We start from the raw sequence: 23,767 nt of genomic DNA, 5'->3' as shown, positions 1-23,767 counted from the left end.
CAGAGAAAATCAAAATGATAAACCCAATTTCAGAAAATTATTCGTCATTTCAGACTTCGCTTGATGGGGGCAAGAGCATCACCACCATGAGACTTTCACGTTTTTTACTAGTGTATTAGTAGACAATCGATTAAAGTATATGTATTCCTTAAACTCTTGGGGGGGCAATTGCCCCCTCCTGTCCCCTTATATGACGTCCCTGATGGAACCCGTCGGAGGTACGAAATTCATCCCGGGATATTTCCCAGATTATTTTCAACTTGGATTGTCAATATTTTACCCCGGTACTATTTCAACCCCATTTATTGACCCCCCGGAGAAAATCTGTAATCATCATTGGCGTTCAAGTTATTCAGCAAACTTTAAAAAGTGCACGAGTGAGCTTACCACCATCACTAGAAAAATCCATTATTCGGACAGCGGTACGTTGCACAAATATACGGAATCCATATGTTTACTACTGAAATCTGTACGGAGCGTACGTTACCCGTATGCTATACACGTACTGCCTTTTTTCGCGCTTAGATCTTATATCATGTAGCTGCTGGATGTGTTATATATAACAGTCGTCCTTATATTACATACGTATACATAACATATGTCAGCTATATGTTATTTGTATGTAAGATCCTGACCGCCTAATACATTTCTTTGTTTCATACAGAAAGTACGTATAGATGGAATACTAATACGGAAAGTATTATAAAACACGTTTTCAATTATACGTTTTGTGTAGGGTGTTACCTATAGTCTTACATGAAGTCCAAAAAGTACAAGATTTACGCATGTAACCTACGTTCGCAAAGGCAAGTGCGTGTGAAGGGTTTTACAAAATTTACAACTGTAAGTATTTACCCTTTAAGTACTATACATAAATAAAGTTTTTAGAGCACTCTGGTCTGGATTTGAGTTTAGTACCGCGTTCAGAACGAGGCTATATGAGACATGGACCTTACAGCTTAACGTGGTATCCGATCCATATAAGCTCGCGCCGAGATCGAACTTGGGTCTCTCACGTCAAAAGGTACGTACGCTATCCACATAGTCACGAAAGTCATATTAGAGCTCTCTTTAGCATATATAGTTATTGGGTATATAGGCAGCACACATACCTTTGAAGCGAAAGACTCAGGGGTGTCATTTAGGGGGGGCAAGGAGGGGCAATTGCCCCCTGAGTTTGAGATTTATATGGATTTTATCAATAGAATAATAGTATATCAGTGAAAAATGCGAAATTTTACTTATATCAAGGGGTCTTGCTCCCCAAGCAAAATCTGAAATGAGACTCCTGGAAAGACCCCGGGTTCGTATTCCAGTGGGAGTCTCATGTTATTCGGATCGCCGGCAAAAGAACATCAAACTCCAAAGTTACCAATTAGTAAATAAATAAATAGTAATAGTGTTTTGTAGATGGAAACACTGTCATCATTCATCGCACACTTAACAGGTTATGATTAGGAGAATGATAATCTTTCATTTTTCTTTTTTGTTTTTTAAATTATCAAGAGCCCTTATATTTAAGTTATTGTAATCCCGTTGTTATAGTTTCTCGTGTGAGAAGAATACATTGAACGTATTTCACCCAATTGAAGTAACCGGTGTTTGACCGTCTGCTGACTTCATTACTAACAATGAGGGGAATCTATTGAGCCAATTAAAGCTGCCGGCATCTTGTCGACCTCCAGTTGAGCTTCCCCGCTTATCTTTGGGACAGTCAGTCTTTCAATTAACTTCTGCTCTTTCAACCCATGGTGGGGTGCACATGTTAAACGAATATGATTGGCTAGATCCGTGCTTCATTTATTACTTTTTTTTCCCTCACCTCTTAACAATTAGTGAAAAGACTTATGATTAGTTGAAAAGAGTTTTATGGTATGCATCTCGAGGTCAGTAGTTCAGTTGCCATTTTCATCAGATACTTCGTTGGGATCAGAAGCTCTTGTTTTAACTGGTGGACTTAGAACAACTAGAAGTTACAAAGTTTTTCGAATGGACTTCGTTTCCAGGTCTTTCATAATGACAAGATCAGTTTCCAGAACCATTGTCACTGCACCCAACGGTAACAGCAGGTGCTCATGGAGAACCGAACATAGGTAAGAAACTTATATGTTTTAAATCATTCCAGTATAGGTCAGTGGCGGATCTAGAAGATAAAAACTAGGGGGGGGAAGTCCGACTTCAGACTATGATAGGTATTTCATGAGTTTACAATTTTTCATGGGTCCTGCAGAAGTTACCAACTTAACATTCTTCTGATGTATATTATGGCTAAGTTAGACCAGGCCCGTAGCCAGCCCAAAAATGTAGGGGGGGGCGGTAGAAGTTAGGGGGGCGCGACCCAATCATATTATACTTCATCACCATATTATAGTTCATTTGCAAGTCTACCGTGAAACTTAGGGGGCCAGCCAAAGTTTAGGGGGGCCGGCCCCCTAACCGCCCCCCCCCCGTGGATACGGGCCTGGGTTATACGTTGGCATTGTGGACCTCAAATATTGTTTTACACATTGCATAACAGAAAAACTGCAAATGAAAATATATCTAATGTTTCAAAAATTTTCCAATCTATATATATAAAAGAGAACGCACAAATCCTTTGTTACCTCATCACGCTAATACGGCTGAACCAATTTATTTCATTTTTGGGGGGTTATTAGGATTTGGACCCTAGATGGTTTTTATCATATCACTTTAATTTTTAATTACCAGTGTCTTGAGATAATTGACCATTCAAGTGTCCATAACGTACAAATCCTTTGTTAGTTCATCATAGGTAAAAATAAACGTATTTATATGCAACCCGCATGACCGTGTCACTCGGCGGGTTAACATAAATGACAGGCGATATAATGTTAACATTTACTGCAATCTACTATGGTTTTTATCATATCACTTGAAAGCGAAAACTTCCGGGGTGACCGCAGCGAAGCGGGGCGGGTTAACATAAATGACAGGCGATATAATGTTAACATTTACTGCAATCTTCTATGGTTTTTATCATATCACTTGAAAGCGAAAAAGTAAAAATTATCTAAGTAACAAAGTTTATTGCGTTCCGGGGTGACCGCAGCGAAGCGGGGTGAACGCTGCTAGTAAAGAATAAAAGGCAACGCTTATTATAAATTTTCAAAAATGTATAAATAATGGCCTCAATTATTTCTCTCGTTCAAAAAACTAGGGGGCCTAGGCCCCTCCGGCCCCAGGCTAGATCCGCCACTGATTCAGATTATAGAGCAGTGATGGTGTAGACCTGTGTTTCTCAACGGCTGTCTCGTGACCTACTGGGGATCGCGCAGTTCATATGATGTATCGCGGAATTTTGACATTTAAAAATAAAGTTATGGTATGCAAAATGCCTTAAGTCCAGACTTTATACGAGACATAATACTATTATACGAGACTTTATACGAGACATAATACCATGAAGCTTTTAATAATACATTAAAATTTGAGACATACTTTACTAGTTAATGCTTACAACCGCAGCAACTATTATTACCCACGAAACGAAACAATTAGTGTCTCGTCTAGTGTTGTAAAATTTCCGGAATTTTTTATCTTGTTGGCAAAAAAAACTTTTTTTTCTGTTTTGGAAAATTGGGAAAAGAACAAATAACCCTTGTACATATTAGGTTAATTTTACTTGTAAGGGAACAGTTTTTTTCTGCTTTTTGAACGTGTGAAAAATGTAACGTGTGAGAAATTTCAATATTGCTAATACCTTAAAAAAAAAAAAAAAAAAAAAAAGCAGTCGAATACAAAACTGTTGCAAATTCTCTTTAAAATTAATAGCCTTCACTCATTTCCTTTACATGCTTTTTACTCGTTTATTCGTGAATGTGCATTAATTACATAACTGTTATAGTTACATACAAGTCTACTATCGTGAAGCGTTTCTGTTGCAACAAATAGGGCCAATATTTCCGAACAAAAAGAATTTTTTTCTAATGGATTCAAAATTTCCGAAAATTTTACACAGCAGAAGGAAGATATTTCTATAAAATTATATATTTGATTTTAACATATTAACTAAAATGAATCTCAGCCCGTTATTCTAACATTTCCCTGCCATCAAGCTGGATTCATAGGAGTGCCCTTAAGATAATGTAAATGCGTCTATATTAATTAATCTAACTAGGATTATAATTTAGTTTCCTTTGTAGCCATTACTTCATTCTATCACGGTGCTAACTTTAAAGGAGTGGTGCACATATATTTGTTGCCACGAAATTTCCCTATTCTAATATAAGAAATATAAGTAGTCAATGGTCTTAACTGTAAACTAGTAAATATAAAATAGTTGTCATTTTAAAAGCATAATATAGTAAAATATTCGAACATCCACATTTTTCCAATTTTTTTCTTTTTTCCCCCAAGCTCGGGAATAAAACTTCTTTTTTTGCTTTTGAAGTGGGAGACCCGGGTTCGATTCCCGGCGGAAGCTCATGGTTCGTATTCTACTTTAATCAGTATGTTCACCTCTCATGTAGCCTCGCTGCCGAACAGGACGTTAAACTTAAAATCAACTCGAAACTTTTTTTAACCCAAAAAGTTCCGTTTTTTTTTTCAGGCCTTCACAACACTAGTCCCGTCTCGTAAATTTAATTCTCGTCTCTATACTTGAATAATTCTTTCTAGTGTCGTCTTGATTCTCAAAAAAAAAAAAAAATCGTCTCGTCACGTTTTGTAATTTTATGTACAGTAAAATCTCCTTACTCTAGATTCCGATAAGGCAGACCTCGGCTAATCCTGACAGCCCAAAAATCGTCGCTGCGCCTCGAAGAACCGCTATGTGTTAAAACCACAACTTTTCAGGAGAAGCAAAACACATTACAGAGTCTTAAAATGTTAGCAGATATACACGTAAACACATGAAAAATACAATAAAATTGGTTCTATGTATATTATGGACTGAACATTAACAATATTACATTATTATTTTGTGTTTACGTAGCACATGTTAGTTTACCTTTTGCGCCTTTACAACCACATAGAGGATTTGTATACATTAATCAATATGTACGTGATGAGAACCTGAAGCCTTTAATTTCAATCTATTATTTATTTCATTGTTGTGGCGAAACAATTGAATATTCACTTATCACATTATAAAGGACGCTGCCTGACAGCTTTCAGGTTTATTTGCATGGCATAACTCATTTTCGACAAAAAAAAAAATGTCACATAGTGGTTCCTCGAGGCGCAGTGACGAAATAAGGGTAGAATGGAAAGTTTTAAATGTGACTAGAGTCAACAATCGTCGCATTTATCACGACGTAACTCCGTGACGGTATAACTCAATACTGTTGTATATTTAGGCCTTTCCCCTTACGTGCACTATAGTGAACATCTTTTAGATTATTTCAGTTAATCTGGACTTTCATTAATCGGATTAACCGGATCGGATTAACGAGGTTTTACTGTACACAATTGACGCCCTGGTTATTTTTTTTCTTAATTTCATCTAGGAGTTATCAGAATCTTTCCACGTCACAAGAGAATCCATGAAAAGATAACAACATTTAAACCATATTTATTATTAGAGTATACTGTAAAGTAACTTCCATATCTTGAAGAATGGATTGAAAAATGCTTTTTTATTGTGTTTGTACAATTACTTTATCAAATTAAACTAAATTAACTCTAACTCTGTGGTTCATGGAACCCGAAGATTACCGCGTTCACAAGAGCTCTCCATTGACTCGTATCCTTAGCCAACTGGATCCAGTTTCTACTTTGTATTCTTATTTCTGTGAGAGAGGCATCTTAATATTGTCCCCCCATCTGCGCCTAGGTCTTCCTAATGGTCGTTTTCCGATTGGTCTTCCAGTTGAGACTTTGAAAGCGTTTCTACTTTCTTCCATTCTGGCTATATGACCTGCCCACCTGAGCTTCCTAGACTTGATGACCCTAATAATGTTTGGTAAACGGTAAAAAATTATGCAGTTCCTCGTTATAAAGTTTCCGCCATTTCCAATTCCGTTCCTCTTGGGTCCGAATATCCGACTCAAGAGGATTTTTTTTCTCAAATACTTTCAGTCTGCGTTCTTATCTCAAAGTAAGCGACCAAGTTGCGCAATCAATTTACAGTTTTTATACTGTAACACTAAAACAGGGTTTGAGATTTAAGTTTTTGGTTGAACTATTGTTCCAAGCAAGGTCTTTGAGATTACTTATCCCGTCTCAAAAACAAGACTAAAATTGACAAGTTCCTCGTCTTGTCACGAATTTAAAAAATGTACTTCTCGCCTCTTGGACAACACTATCAATAAGAGTGCTTAGTTCTAATTTAATCTAAGCTAAGTGGGTCGGGAAGTTGTGAGCGTTCACTAAAGTGCGTTGTTACAAGGCATGATGGCTCTTGGTGTGTGGAGTCCTTGGTTCTATCCCTTGCCAAGCAGATTTTGTGGTGGACATGTGCTAGACAACATCGTGTCCGTGGGTTTTCTCAGGTTGCTCGGGTTTTCTCATACACTCTCATTTCACCAATTCTTCTATCATCATTCACTTGCTTTAATCATCGTCTATCTTAGCCTAAAGCAAAAAACGTGGGACGTTAAACTCAAAGATATCTTTTATTGTTTTTAATCAGGGGCGGACTTCTGGGGGAGGGCGATGGGTTGTAATAATGCCACTTAGAGCTACTTTTAAGAGCTCCAAACTTTGGGATGAATTTTATTTATATACAAAATAAGAAAGTTCTTATCTCCCCCCTGGATCCACCTCTCTTTATAATATTGATCTGCATAGAGCGAAAGCAGTAAGAGATAGTGAGAAGAAGTTTTATGGAGTCGATTTAGCGTTCTAAAAATAGGTACTATCTTCTCCCTTAATCCCCCATTCAAACCGGAAGTGGTAAAGAAATCAACGACTTATGGCTTTAACCTTAATTGTTATAAACTAGAAATGATAACAGATAGCGAGAACAGGTTTTCTGTAATCAATTAAGTATCCCAAGAATATATTCCATTTCCACTCTAATCTCCCTACTCAAACCGTAACTTTCGGAAATCAACCACTTCCGGTTTAAATTTGATTGGTACAGAGTGAAAACGATAATAGATAGCGAGAACCTGTTTCTTGCAATTGCTTAGGCATCTCAAGAATATATTCTATCTCCACTGTAATCTCTTTACTAGAAACGGAATTGGTACAAATCTCGCATCACTACCGACTTAAATAATAACTGAGAAAATAGCACACTATACAAACCAAACTCCTTCGCGTGGTGCACACGGGACACTGTTACTTGAAACTTTAGAAAAGATTTGTTTTTTATATTTCCTAGAAAAACATAAACGATTTTTTTTCGCTTAAGTCTATCATTTTGTGAGCTAAATTGTAGCAATATGTTCAGCGTTTGCGTATTTGACGCTGAAGACCTGAGTTTGATTCCCATGTTAAGCTGTAGGTTCACGTCTCAAATAGCTTCACTACTGAAAGGGACATCAAAATCTAATCTAATCTAATAAAATATAATTTTATTCATCTCAATAAAATTAACCGACTTGTACGTATATGTCTCATCTTTGGACAAATCTTTTTACAGTTAAACGCAATTAACCCCTTGCGTTCAGGTTACATCTATGTGGATATCATAAAGTACTCTGTTGCAAAATACCAGTGACATCCATGAGGATATAATATACCAGTTGCAAAATACCAGTGACATCCATGTGGATATCATAAAATACCAGTTGTAAAGTACCAGTGACATCCATGTGGATATCATAAAATTCCCCGTTGCAAAATACCAGTGACATCCATTGGGATATCATAAAATACTCCGTTGCAAAATACCAGTGGCATCCATGTAGATATCATAAAATACTCTGTTGCAAAATACCAGTGACATCCATGTGGATATTATAAAATACTCTGTTGAAAAATACCAGACATCCATGTGGGGATATCATAAAATACTCTGTTGCAAAATACCAGTGATATCCATGTGGATATCATAAAATACTCTGTTGCAAAATACCAATGACATCCATGTGGATAGCATAAAATATTATGTTGCAAAATACTAGTGACATCCATGCAGATATCATAAAATACTCTATTGCAAAATACCAGTGACATCCATGTGGATATCATAAAATACTCCGTTGCAAAATACCAGTGGCATCCATGTAGATATCATAAAATACTCTGTTGCAAAATATCAGTGACATCCATGTGGATATCATAAAATACTCTGTTGCAAAATATCAGTGACATCCATGTGGATATCATAAAATACTCCGTTGCAAAATATCAGTGACATCCATGTGGATATCATAAAATACTCTGTTGCAAAATATCAGTGACATCCATGTGGATATCATAAAATACTCTGTTGCAAAATATCAGTGACATCCATGTGGATATCATAAAATACTCTGTTGCAAAATATCAGTGACATCCATGTGGATATCATAAAATACTCCGTTGCAAAATATCAGTGACATCCATGTGGATAACATAAAATACTCCGTTGCAAAATACCAGTGACATCCATGTGGATATCATAAAATACTCTGTTCCAAAATACCAGTGACATCCATGTGGATATCACAAAATACTCCGTTGCAAAATACCAGTGATATCCATGTAGATATCATAAAATACTCTGTTGCAAAATACCAGTGACATCCATGGGATATCACAAAATACTCTGTTGCAAAATATCAGTGACATCCATGGCGATGTCATAAAAACGTATCCTTTATTAAGGGACAAGCACCATGTGCGTGGGTTTTCTCGGGGTTCTTCCGTTTCCTCCCACTTTCTTCATTCCACCATTTCATTCATTACTCATCATCACCGTCTCCTTTAGCCTAACCGGCATAATCGTAGGACGTAAAACTCAAAGATTTGATTTCATTTTTTTAATTCTATTTTTACCCAGCATCGAATACGATCAACAACAGCGAACTATTTTTTTTGTAGAACAATTTTAATTTTGCGTGCCATTTTGACATTCAACGCAGTGGTGTCTACAGTATTTTCTAGAAGGGGATTTAGCTCATGGTTAACCGTATAGTTACATCCAAGAGACATGTGATTTTGTCTGCTATACTATTTTATAGATCTCGCAAGCGGCACAAAAATGTTGTCTCACAGTCTCTAGCTCAGTACTTAAATAAACACTAGTATCTGAAATCATCACATGTAACAAATTGTGAAATCTTATAAAAAAAAACATCTTAGCTATGTAGTATAACTGTTCGAGGCCAAAATATTCTAAGACATTCAAGAAAAGTAAGTGTTTAGTTTATTTAAAATTATGCATTATTAACCAAAGTGTTTGAAACATATCAGAATATTAATGGAGAAAATATTATTAATAATCTCTTAGCCTTCTTTGCTCATTTAGTCACGTCATTGATGCATGGGGTTCTGAGTTCGATTCCCGATGTAAGAGCATTGAATGTATTACGGTAATTCGGATTCCACCTTAAATTATAGGTTTACGTATCATAGAAATCCATGCTGAAAAGGGACACTAAACTACAAAGAAAATGTTCTTCGTAGTATTATTTCTAATCGATAATATTTATTATTTTCAATTATGTAAAGTACCTTGCCATTTGTAAAAATTTCATTACTGAAAAGATAGTGCGAGTAGGGTGAAATATAATGTCGCGAATTCAGTCGAGGAATGTGTTGCTTAAAATATATAAAACGATAATCATCCCTGTTACCTTGCATGGTAGTGAAACATGGTCGCTTACTCTGAGGAAAGAACGCAGACTGAAAATATTTGAGAATGAAATCCTGGGATGAATATTCTGACCCAAGAGGAACGGGAATGGAAAATGGCGGAAACTTCATAACGAGGAACTACATAACTTATATATCGTTTACCAGACATTGTTAGAGTCATCAAGTCTCGGAGGCTTAGGTGGGCAGGCCATATAGCCAGAATGGAAGAAAGTAGGAACGCTTTCAAAGTCTTAACTGGAAAACCAATCGGAAAACGGCCATTAGGAAGACCTAGGTGCAGATGGGAGGACAATATTAAGATAAATCTGAAACTGAAGAGAAACTGAACTTTGAGAGTTAACCTTTCGGAACGCATGTTTCAAATGTTTATTAGATTTTACAGAATAAATTTCTGAAATCGCGTCCATCTTTTTGACTTGCCCTGATAAAAAATACTTATTGTTGATATCTTTGGTATAATTAGTATAAGAATGGATGAAATATATTTTTATTTTTTTTCACTTACAATTTAAAAAAGACAACAAGGAAAATGTTTAAAAAGCGTTTATATATATATATATAGAGCCGGATCCAGGATTTCTTGAAGGAGGGTGCAGTAATAACAACCGACTACATTTTTAAGTTTTTAAATGGCTTTAGGCATCAGTGATGTGAATGAGGAATATTACTTTATTCAATGAATCCTTTTCCTTCAACCTTCAGAAAATCAACTCAAACTATTGCTTTTGCAAAACGGACACATGGCAGAAGAAAGTTTCGGAAAATGTTGTTTTTTTTCCTGCTAGGTTCTTATTTTAGATAGTGTATATTTACACTGAAGGACGTGTATGTGCACTCTCCTAAATCCGGCCATATATATGTGTCCTATCCAAGAATATATGTTTCAGAATCCTACGATACTCACGCAACAATTTTTTTTATTTTATTTTATTTATTTTTTTTTATAGAGGGAGTTTCGCCAAGGGCATATAATTTGAAGTAATCACCAACCACCTCTGTAAAAACTCTTGCAGAGTACCGCAGGATTCTGAAACATGGATATTTGGATAAGACACATAATAATTCTTAAGTGAAGTCCTGACTCGACTAGGGTAGGTCCCACAGTATTGGACATATAGACTTTTAAAGTTCTCTTTTTCATGTTTTAGGCAGCCTGTAACTCCGAAAGGAACCATTTGTGCACCCAGGTTGGTCTATACTTTTTGTCTTATCTTGGTGTCAGGAATCACCTCCCAAACATTGTCGGTGTTGTTTTGAAACACCCTGTATATATATATTGATACAGTGCAGTTTGAAACAGTCTTCCAGCCTAGAAGACAGTCACAATTTCATCGTTAAATATCAGAAAAGTACTTTTTTCTTTATGCTGGTCTGAATAAGAGTTTCAGTTAACCGAGAACTAACCACTAACCGTAACTGAAAGACTCATCTGTAAGATCAGACCTAGATTTGTACTAATAAGGTATACAATACAATAAGTCCTACTCGAGTTTAAGATTGTATGTGTTAAACCAAGTTATTATTCTTAATATATATATATATATATATATATATATATATATATATATATATATATATATATATATATATATATATATATATATATATATATATATATACTGTAAAAGCTGATGAAGTACGAGTTTAAAAACGATTTTCTTTAAACTTATTTTTCTATTTACAGGGATTTCCATCATACATATGCCTGATACACGAACTATGCAATGAATCTATGAACTACCAGATCAAAGCGTCGAGTTGTCACACAGCTGAAAGGAATATTCATGTAAAAGAAAATACAATGAATCAACTCAATAGGTCAGGGAAGGTATTTATTTATTTTCGTTCTTCAACAATTGGACTACATATACATTTTTTTAAATCTTTCAACAGAGACTCTTCAAATTGTAACAAAGTAATCAGTGTTAGCTAGTTTATTTTATTTAATTAAACTCAAATTATTGAAATGAAATTGTGCTCCAGGGTATCTGGCTATAATGCCTGATGAACGTCACGTTATCTTCATCCAACAGCTGCTCCACCTGTACAACACTAATCTCAACACGGATTCTTAAAACGCTCCTTGATTCCTTGAATTCTGCACATCACTTGACGATCCAGAGCGGCTGTTAGAGTGGTTGTCCTGTCTCCCGAAGATAGTGAAAATCCTAAATTTTCTCAGGTTTGTTTCTCAAATTATTAGGATTGAGGGGAGGAGAATATAGTACCCAACCCAATGGTCTGTGCATACCAACTTTTTTTTTTTTTTTTTGTCCTGCAATCAGAAAATAAGACCGTAATGTGTTCGACACATTAATAACTACTTTTATTGCAAAATGTAATTGTGTCGTATTGTAGAAAAACGAACTAAGCGCCAAAATTAGAAAATACAAGTACAGTACCATCTCGTTTATCCGAATCTCAGGATAATCCGGATCAGATTTGTAGACACTCCAGAGAACAGCTGTCGACAGATGCAGGTGCTGCGCACCAGCCGACAAGCATCATGGCGTACTTGAAGTGTCAGCCCGACACCACTCCAGCTGAGCTATTAATGATAAAGTGTTTGCTTTATTCAAACGCCACACGTGTTCGAAACAGAAAACAGGGGACTAATGCTTTGTTAAGAAATGATGTGAAAAGTTAACGTAATAAACAGGAAGTCTGCTTATTTAAGGATTTGTTGTGCGTATCACCCATATTATCCGGATTATCCAGATCTTCGATTTTCCGGATTGTCTTTGGTCCCAATTAGTCCGGATAAACGAAATTGTACTGTAAATGCATCAACAACTGGTTCCTGATAAACGTAATAGGAGAGGGGGAACATAATAGGAGAGGGGAATGAAACTAAATGAACAGAAGACAACAACAATATCTCTTTGTGAACGAGAACATTGGAATTCAGGTGATGGCTACAATGTTGTTAAGTCATCAAACTTCATACTTTATTTTCTCAAATAATTGAAAATGGCGCTTAGTTCTTTTTTTGCATAAAAGTTATAGTTTAACTTATTATTTCAAAAAATAGTTATAAACAGAAGACATGAAACATACATACTCTGCTGAGGACAAATTAAAATATCTTCCAAGGTTACTTTTCTTTTATTTATTGACTTAAAATTATAATTTTCTGAGTAATGTATGTATTGTTTGTTAAATGTATTCACAAACAAATATTAAAAATAATGGGACATGTAAATATTACGTTCATACTCGACGCTTTGAAAGACGAAAGACAATACGGAGGAAAATTTTTATATTAATATTTTTAGAACATTATTTTGTTACTTTATTATTATTATCATTATTTGTATATCTGATTTTTTTAAAGTTTCGTTTATTTGTTTATTTTATTGTTTTTTTTAAAGTTGTGTTTCTTTTGTGTTTTTCATTGTAATGTATTTTAATATAATTTTTGTTTTTTCGTTTTCTTATGTTTTTGTGTTGCTTTACGTTCTTGGTTCGTTTAGTATTGATTTCTTATATAACAATTTTCAAAAAATCCAAAAAAAAAAGAAAAAGAAAGGAAAGAAAGAAAGACAAGATAAAAGATAGTAAAAATTGTGTATATTATTTGTACTAGGATATACGGTAAAGCAATATCTAGCACTGATATCAAAAGATTTTTCAATATTTTTTTAGTTATTGAATATAGTATTATATCTCTGGCTTTGGTGTATAACTAGATTTCACGAGACATAAGTTTTAAAATTTTAACGTAAGTAAGAAACTTAACGTAATTGAAAATTTTACCATTTTATTGCAAACTTAGTTTAAAATTCAAACAAATTTACTATGAAATTTACAGACCTTTACCGTACAGTTACAGCAAACAAACTGAAAAAAATTTAAAATATTTTTACAGCAAAATTTGAACAAATCTGCTTATTCTGAAATTTGAACGAATTTAGTGTACAATTCGAGTAAATTTGTTGTGAAATTTGAACAAATTTAGCGTACAGTTAGAGCAAATTTACTATAAAATTTGAACAAATCTATTGTAAAATTTGTAAAGAATTTGCTGTACAATTCGGACAAATCTACTGTAAAGTTCAAAAATCTTCGTTATCATAATTGTTCGTTATCCCCTTCCAAGCTGTTTAGGTAACATGTTACTCTCATAGGGGAAAGGGATGAAAATAAAATGTATATATATATTTTTTTTTCATAAAAAGAGTAACTAGTTTCTCACGAAGGACATCTGTACATAGTAAATTATATGTAAAACCCATATACCATAAAACCAATATTTTCTTTTCCGAAAATTGATGAAGTTAAAAGAGGTTGGAGAGCATTTCAAGAAACGTTCTGTAACGTAAAAGGTGTTTAACTTCACGAGTTCTTGTTTATTTCATGATATATATATATATATATATATATATATATATATATATATATAGAGAGAGAGAGAGAGAGAGAGAGAGTGGTGTGGTGGATCCAGGATATGATCAAGGGAGGGGCTAAACCATAGTTTACCGCTTTATCCAGTGTAAAGCAGGATTAAAGCCCATTTTATCCCGTGTATATCTGAGCGTCAAGGGGGGGCTATAGCCCCTATAGCCCCCTTGGATCCGCAACTGGTGTCATGTTAATGTGCGTAAAATTTACCAAAAAAATGTGCATTGAATTACCAGTATTTTAAATGAAACATGAATATGTATTATATAATTTGTGACAATTTAATATGTATCTGATGATTTACTTAGATGCATTTTTCTTGGTGTTTACTATTTGGTAATGAAGAAGCGCTGGAACAAATTCGAGTTTGATTTTTTGTTTTGAATTCATATTGTTCAGTGTGAAAATAAGTTTTTTTCTGTTGTATTAAGCAATCACTAGTGAAAGTACGAAGTGTACCAGATTTATGAAGAATCCTAATCTGAGGATAAAAATCAAACAATTATGACCTTTATAAAATTTGATTCAAGTCAAAACCAATAAATATTACAGAAAATCATAATACTGTACGAAAAGTAATCTCTGGGGTGGGTATAGATTATATAATAACAAAGGAAAATTAATAAAATAATTAGTTTCAACTATTGATAATTTGTGATTGTTATGGGATACGTAATAAGACAATTGAAGATGAAGTGCCTTTTACGCTTGCCTGAGATTTAAATTCAAGAGTGTTTAATGTAGGGTCTGAAGAAAGTAGTGGTGTTTATCCCGCTCTAAGTGTTTTGGGCGCAACCCACACAAATTTATAATTCTCTCTCTCTTAAAAAAAAAAAATGTGAAATGTTTGTGCAGTCCCTTTTCCGTCCCTTCCCCCCAAGGAAAAGATAAGTTCTTACGCTGATTTGCATAGCAAACATATAAGAGGCTATTTCATTGCTAGCTGTGCCCTTTTCTTTTCAAACAGGATTCGTTTACGTCTCCTGCCTTTCAATTTTTTCCTTCTAATCGAAAGAGAAGACATATTTGGTATAAACAATTAATCATTTTAAAATGTTACGTTCATTTCGTAGTTGACATTTTTGAAAATATCATTATGGTATAAATAAAGTTAGCGTCTGTCATCTTGAATGAAAAATTATATCCCTCTGAAAAAAAAACTAATGGCTCCAAGCAGGCCCGCAACCAGCCACAGAGGTTTGGGGAGGGCCATGAATATGTTAGGGGAGCCAAGTCATTAAACCTCTTACCAATAGCTAAATTGTGTTTTTGTATTAATAATAGCATTTTGTGTTAAGGTCTGCAGGAACCACGAAAAGTTTAGAGGGCTAGGTCCCTCTAGCATCTCTTTGGTTGCGGGCCTGGCCCCAAGCTTCAACATGTAACCCGCTCTAGACACCCTTAAATGGAAGGAAGAAAGGAACCGGTTCAATTGCTTCTTCTACCAGATAGCAGAACGTTGTTTCAATGTCCCATATCTGTCCCGAGGCATTCAGGCTTGTAGTAATACTTCAAGAATAACGGAAATAACCTAGGAATTTCAGTCGGGTTTGCCTGTCATGTGTCTATATTTGGCTATCCAAAAGTTGTCCCGTTGGTATCCAGAAATCCCCTGCTGGTATCCTACATGAAGTTCCGCTTCCAGGACGTGCGTGGATTTCTTGGCTTCAATAGGATGTCAAGGGATCGTCTGGCAAAAACGGGATTTCCGTGGGGATCCCGAGTTTCTCAGATTAATATTCCTTGAGTTCCAATGGACGCTTCTGTTCCATCTGAACTATTTTTCAAATATTAGTGAAATAGTACTGTCCATACCTTCTTAAGCTTCTACCTTACTTTAATTACCATTCGAGGCGGCACGGTGGCTCAGTGGTAGAGCGCTTACCACGGGTGCGTGGGGTTCCTGTTCGATCCCCGCCAAGTCAGTTTGGGATTGACAACATCCTATTAAAGGATTTTCTCGGGGTACTCCCGTTTCCTTCTACATTCGCATTCCACCAATTCTTCCATTATCATTCAGTTGCCTTAATCATTGTCTTCCTTAGCCTAAAGGGTATTACGTGGAACGTTGAGCTCAAAGATTTCATTTCATTTACTATTCAACAAATACAAGTATTACCTTGTGTTATTTATTTACTTTTTTTTTGATTTCTACAGTTTTTAAGTATGTTTACTTTCTTCTTTTAGTTTGTTTTCTTTTTGATATGTTTTGATTTTGTAAATTTTTTGTTCAGTTTTGTTTTCATTTTAAATATGATTTGTTATTAATTTTTCCCCATAACAATTTTAGAAAATTAAAAAAAAAAGAGAAAAAAGAAAAGAAAAGTATACCAGAGTTATAATATACAGAGTTCGTCAAAAAAAATTGTTATTGCTCAACTTTGTTATACATCATAAGTATAATAATATTACAATAAAGCAGAGATTCCAACAGGTGTCACGAAATTTTGGAACTTTTTTTTTTAAAAAAATATGAATTTTTTAATAATTTGTTAAAATATATTTTGAGACAAATTTTACCAGTCGAAGCCTCCAGCAGGAACAACAATGCTCAATATTACATAGTTACTACTTCATAGAAATTTAGAGGCTAATATTATTGTAATTTATATTAATACATAAAATCATACAAGTGTGCCGTGATGATGTGTCTATCCGGTAAAGCGTGTCGTCGGTCAAAACCGGTTACGAACCACTGCAATAAAGAACAATAAGAGTTTCCCTCACTTGCAAAGTAAGGAAGGCCATAAAATTTCGGATTCATGCTATCCGGTTCCGGATCCAGCGAGAATCGGATAGCTATCAGGTTCCAGAACCCAGAATCAGGTACTTAGTTCCAGAACCAGGAATCAGATACCCAATTCCAGAAACGAAAATCATGTACCTGGTTGCAGAGTTGATAATGAAGTATGCGCATCCAAAACCGAGTATCCGGATTCAGAACACAAAATCGTAGTACCAAGTTCCAGAATCGAGATTCGGGTATCCGGTTCCTGAAGCGAAAACCAGGTATCAGTGTTCCAAAACTTAGAATCGAGTATTCGATTGTGGAACTAAGAATCAGGTATCCAGCCCTGAAACTGAGAATTAGGTATTCGGATCCAGTATTATCCGGGACCCAGGCATTTCAGGATCCGGATCTGAACATCCCTATAAGTGTATACAATTACTTAAGGTCCTCCAAGTGGTTATCGTTGGCGGCCAGACACAAATCACAACAGCAGGCGGTTGCTTGAGTTACGTCGGTCAGTGTTGTAAGACATTGCTATACACACCGCTGTAATTTCTTCAGGAATTTCTTTCAGCCTGTTTCTTGCAGCATACGTTATCCTTCAAGCCCCCCTTCCCCCGGAAAAAAGTAAAGTTAGCATGAAATACCAGTTTGAGCTGGCCTTTCGCTCCTCAATTGTCAAGCGTGCGTAATTTTGTTTCATTATCATATGCCACATAGTACAGTCGCGAGAGTAGTGACATCTGTAGAGAAAACACCATACTACTTATACATTTAATGATAATTTGATTCAATTTTGATAGCAATACACAGATACATAAATTATTAAATTCTGAATACATTTTTTGACGGACTTTGTAGATTTCAATTCAACGGTAAAAAAAAAAAAAAAGGTAAAATAATTTTATAGTAACTGTAATAGTGTATACACAATAAGCTTTGTACGTCATATTAATGCGAAGCATACAAGTAGGAAAAAATCGTTTGTGACAAGCAAGATATTCCATATGTGAATCTAGGAAAGTACCCAGAATCAAATAGGAAATGGTCATTATTGTCTATGGAAAAAAAAGATAGATTAGAGAGATCTGAGATGCATTATATCCAATGTATAAAATTGAGAATTTCGAGCGATATTGATTCCTAATTCTTCCGTCTTACGAACAGCCTTGTTTTAATCGGATTTCTCAAAATGTGCTAAGTTAAATGGGTCTATAGTTATAGAACTAAATTTATTAATTACTGTTCAGTAGTATCTCGATCTTCGAACCAAACTACTTCCTGAAAGCTACTTGCGTGATGACAATCTTATATTTCGAATCGACATTTCCCATTGAAAGTAATGACAATGCCTCTTTAATTTGTTCTAACCCGGAGTAAAAGTGAGGGGTAACGCGGGGAACGTTGTTACTTCACTTCCAAATATATCTGTGGCGTCTCCCTACTTCCTAAAAAGATTACAATGGGCAAAGGTTGGAATGGGGGACGTCGTGACGTCATATCTCCCCCATACCTTTTCAGATCCACTTTTACTCTTGGTTCTAATCCTAAAAATATTAGCATAAAAATCAATTAACATGGTATTTTATGCAGAAGAAAAGTAATTTTCCTTACAAATGTATTACAAGGATAAAGACAGTACATTACAAAAGCCAAATCAATCTAATAATTGAACCATTGCATTGTATGCATAGAGGTAGATAAAACTGTATTTTACTTTTGTGAAGACTCATGTGCTTCAACTTAAGTATACTATAAGGAATGGAAGGACAAAAAGGAAAATTACCTTCCATTAGAGGACGTCCCTCTTTTAAGATGTTTTCGCCTTACTGAAGTGTTCGTATGATGAATATGTTTGTTAGAAGATTTTTCTTGTAAGTCTCATGTTGGTTAGTTCAGTAAACTATTCTATCGTAAAGTTGGTATACATGCTTTAACTAACATTTTTGTCCCGTACCTTAGACTAATTGTTACTCTCGTAGGTCGAGGTAAAACTGTATTTACATGTGACGAAATTATAACCATTCTTACAGTATTTGTAATTCACAGTTTATTTTTGTTTTTTAATAGAAAGAATGTTTTTATATATAGAATACACTAAACTGTTTACCAGCATACAGGTTGACTGCCATGAACATCATATGTGGTGCTCGGCTTATTTGTCTGTGGGGCCATGAGCACCATATATAATGCTCATGTTTGATATCACATATTACTAAACTATCCAAGTTCTTGACTACTTATATGATGCTCATTGACACAAATTACTGTGAGACCATGAGCATCACATATGGTGCTCGGCTCCCATTGGTACATTTTCGAAACAAAATATCGCGACAAAAATGTGATATTACTATCCATAATCGAGCCAAAGGTCAGAAAAAAAATTATGGCCTCCTGGAACCAGTACCCTTAAATCACATTGGCAGTCAATCTGTTAAATGTATATTTTAATAAACAAAATAGTATTAGTATTATTGTAAATAAATCAGAGAAAATATTTAGTAAATTATATATCGGTATACATATTATGAAAAGTTGTAATAATATTTTTTAACATACAAGTACTTATGCTTAAATATTATTTTGTATATATTGGGATGCTTGTTTTACACAAAATATGTCAAGTAAATAAATAAGGAAAATTATAATTATTAAGAATTCATGTGCCATACCAATGCAACGTACAGAATAGTTGTTTTCTGCTTTTTTTGTAACATTTGCTTAAAATTGTAATAACAATTATAATATAATGTTATATATAATATTTAGGTCTTATTAATTAAATTGTGTCACATTTACTACTAATACTAAATGCTGTTTTTTAAAATGTCATTTTATGTTCATTCTAATGATATTAAAAAAAAATAGCACTAATTATTTGTAAAATAATACTAGGTTACGTTAGTTAAAAAATGGTTGGCAAAACAGATAAATACAACATAGGCCCAGCGTTGCAAATTTGCTGGTTGACCGTTTTTCCCTATTAAACCTACTGTCTGCGCTATTATGATAGAGTACTCACTTTTACAGTACACAAAGGCGTGTTTAAACCTTGCTAGTATCATCTGAACTCTGATTAGTGAAACGTCTTATTTAACCCTACAATGCATAGTGGGACAGATATAGGTCATAGTGGTAAATAATCTGTGCTTTCCTACATAACGGTATGTAGACGCTAATGCATGTAGAACCAAATTGGAAATGTTCGAAGCTAGTTGTAATTCCACAGTTTTCACATAGATGGCACTATTAAGCGTACTGGTACTTTCATTACTCATTTTTGTTTCTTCTTGCGAAACCACTTTTTCACAGAAAATTTAAAAATCATGCATTGTAGGGACAAGAATCTGTTTTTTGCCGTTACCCCCTTTGATACTATGCATTTTTTTATTTTTTTTTACAAAAAAAGAATGATTATTTCATTTGGTTATAACACAAAAATAATATTGTATATTTTAATTTTTGTGAAATATAATTTTAAAAAATAATTTTTAGAACATTGTAGAGCGGGAATCTGCGTAGAACAGTAGTCTAACCAATAGAAATTTAAAAATAAAAAGCGTAGGCTTGAAGATTCCCCGAAATTTATTTATTATTTATTGATTTATTTATTTGCCATGAACATAGCAGGCATAATCCCAATTATAATGTTGGAGTATTTACAAAATAAATTTACGATAGTTTTCTTAAACATATAGTTCACATTACATATGTCAATGTCTTTTGTTTTCTACATATAATTTGTTATAAGAAGAGCATATTCTCCATATTGGTGACTTCAATGATACGTTGGTCTGCTTTTTTTCTTCTTCTTCTTCTTCTTCAATAGAACAGGCCAGAGTTGTCAACACGAGTTTTAAGTGTCGGGACATAAAAATTTAGTGTCAATATCAGACCCGTACAATTAAACTCGTTTTTGTACTATTTTATGAAGTAAAATCAAATCTATCAAGTGTAGGGATACAGAAGTTTGTCTATTATTAGTAGATAGTTTTCATAAAATGGATGGATTCCAATTCTCTTGTATGCCAAGTATTTGATACATTTAGATTGGACTTTTTCCAGTTGGTATCTATCAGTATTGCTGTTGCGATGGGTTCCAGATCACAACAGCATATTCCAGTTTCCATCGAACCCTTGAATAATACATTTTTGTTTGTGTGGTAATATTGTTAAACTCAGTTTAAACTTTATAACAGTTTATATTTGGCAGTTAATAGAACAAAACTTTCAACTTATATGTAGCTACGTAGATTTCAACTAGAAGTTGAGACATGTTTTGCAATTTAGTTTTTATGTATGTTCTGGGCCTAGGTTCATTAGAACACCATTGCACCCATATCCACAACTTATATGTAATAATTTGTGCAATTCGGCTTATTTATGTATTTTAAGCTTAACCTTAGAGCTAATCTTAGGGTTAGAATATTTGCGCATTTTTTGCACGTACCGAATGCCATGCTCCTTACATTTATAATACCTAATCATTGTAGCATAATGTATTGGTATAACTAGAAATAAACAAGTATTGTATATACAAACTTGTAATTGGGAATTTGTAATTAAAATTGCCTGAAAATTGAGAACATGAATTGTAGTATACTTAATTAAATACTAAAAAATCAAAGTGACCATTACAAATTGTACAGAAACGTTTATTTATTTTATTTGTTTTAACTGAAGGTATGTGAGTTCATATCCCACTGTCAGCAAAAAATTGATGTAACAAGTAATGATATGTTTCTTTATGTTATTGAATCTATCTCATATGTAGAGCTGAAACCCAAAGTAGGAACAAATTTATCTGCGACTGAAACAGAAACGCTGTTTTATCAACTGTGTTTCGACTTGGGTATAACCTGTTAAAGTCTCGCACTCCCATAAGTACTTCAGGTAGAGGTACATTTAAGTATAAACAAGTTGTTTTATGTATTTCTCCATTCCACTTCAGGGAAGTCTAGTGTTGAAACTTCTAGTGAGGAATATTATGATTATAAACCGCAGCTTATGCAGCCAAGTCGGCTATATCACTAAAAATTGTTATCAGTTTAAAACTTTTTACACAAAATGACACGATCCAAGATGGACGATTAGCCTATTCTAAGTAGATTTGTTTTTCACACTTTTATTGAAATAAGCAAGAAGCGGCGCCAAATATTTTTAAATTGTAAACATATTGAAGATTGTATTAAACATAAAATTGTCTAATGTAAAAAATTGTTATAATTAAAGATTAAGAAAAAATTTTTTGAGAGCTAAGCTTCCTTGTACTTATCGACTAGGGCTTTATCTTCTTCCTTCTTCAGGGAAGTGAACATTAATTTTCAATTTCTTCCTTGTAATAGAAGAGTAGAATGTATTTTTATTTATTAAACAATAAAATTTTTACCAAACAATGGTATAATATATTTTGATTCGTCTTCAATTATATGACAGATATAAAAAAATAAATAACAGGCAATTCGGACTTATGTCCGTACCATTTTGATTGCAGCATATGCTGTAACTATTGGTATGCGTTTTATGTAATACTTAAAACAAGTTTTTGACATGCAACGAAATTGATAGTATAGTCAACTTGGTCCTAGAGCTGTGACTTTAAATTTAATAGTCCGTAATTGTGAAAAGGAAAAAATATTTTTCCCATAATGCTGATTGGAATTTAGCTTTAAAACTAGCCTTAAAGCATATATCCACCGCCGCTGATGCGCCTGCTGCCTACTGACGCACTCCCTCGCTAACACTCGGGCTCCCCTGCTGCGCTCCTGTCCTGAATCGATTAGATAGTATTCGTGCTTTTTAGTGGCCACCCAGCAAAAGTTGGTGCATGTTTTATGGGCTAGTTCTTATGCCATACGTCCACACTCTATTTCGAACAATAATTACTACCAACTGAGCCAGGGTCACAACCAAGTATTTGGGGTAGCAACAGGCCCGTAGCCAGCCCAAAAACTTAGGGGGGCCCGGCTGAAATTAGGGGGACCAGATCCAACCATATGATAGTTCATCACCATATTATAGTTCTTTTGCAAGCCTACGGTAAAACTTTTAGGGGGCCAGCAAAAATTTAGCCCCCCAGACCCCCCTGGATACGCTCCTCGGTAGCAACTAAATAATATTCATTTTTTTTCGATTTTCATGTGGTCCGGCGATACACCAGTAATGCCATTGATTTTTTAATGTTGTTAATTCCATATATTATGTGATTAGCTAGATCACTTTTAATCTAAATTACCTAGATTATAATATCATTTTTATCTAAACGGATTTACTGATTGGTATTTCATTAAGAATATCGTAATAATATAGCTCACTATCATAGTTTAACAAATTGTTTATTCTTAAGAAAGGTTCTTTTTTGTATTTACGAATTATTTGCAGTGTACTTATTAAATGGAGTAAACAACAAATCTGTGTCTTCCAGTGTATTATGTTAGTAGTTCAGTTAAAAATTTGTACGATTTCTACTAATCATTTTAAAAATGATTTTAGTCTCTAATGATTGTAATTTTTCAAGATGTATTGCTTTGTAGTAAAATACATTGTTGTAACTTGTAATGATAGAAGCTAATTTGTACTTGAAAGTAACGGATAAATAAATAAATAAATAAAATATAATCTTCTACTGTATGTTTTCTTGTTTCAACTCCTTGCTTGCAGTTAATATTGCATATGTTACACATTGATACATTAGAATCTTTGGACCTTATACAGAGTTGTTTCTTTGTATGATTAGAGTCATACTTATGGGGCGTTTACACTTGGTCGATTTAGTCGCACGACTAAATCGATTTAGTCGCACGACTAAATCGACTCGCTGCATTTGCCACTAAATCGAAGCAACTAGGCCGAATCAGATCGATGGATGTGTTCAATTATTTCAACCACAGAAAATAGAACGTCTTTCAATTCAGTTGCCTG

The 23,767-nt window shown here is 34.3% G+C and overlaps 1 long non-coding RNA gene across 1 annotated transcript; it reads left to right on the top strand.

The window, feature by feature from the left end:
* The first annotated feature begins 1,769 nt into the window (after positions 1–1,769).
* Positions 1,770–23,471, top strand: LOC145680219 (uncharacterized). The gene is made up of 2 exons (XR_014130622.1): positions 1,770–2,093; positions 11,396–23,471. It is a non-coding gene; the product is annotated as an uncharacterized LOC145680219 (long non-coding RNA).
* Positions 23,472–23,767: the final 296 nt, after the last annotated feature.

Source organism: Thermobia domestica, chromosome 3, assembly GCF_964235325.1.
Source record: "Thermobia domestica chromosome 3, izTheDome1.hap1.1, whole genome shotgun sequence".
NCBI classification, from domain to species: Eukaryota; Metazoa; Arthropoda; class Insecta; order Zygentoma; family Lepismatidae; genus Thermobia; species Thermobia domestica.
The sequence above is the reverse complement of the archived record's forward strand: the minus strand, read 5'-3'. Positions and strand labels throughout refer to the sequence as shown.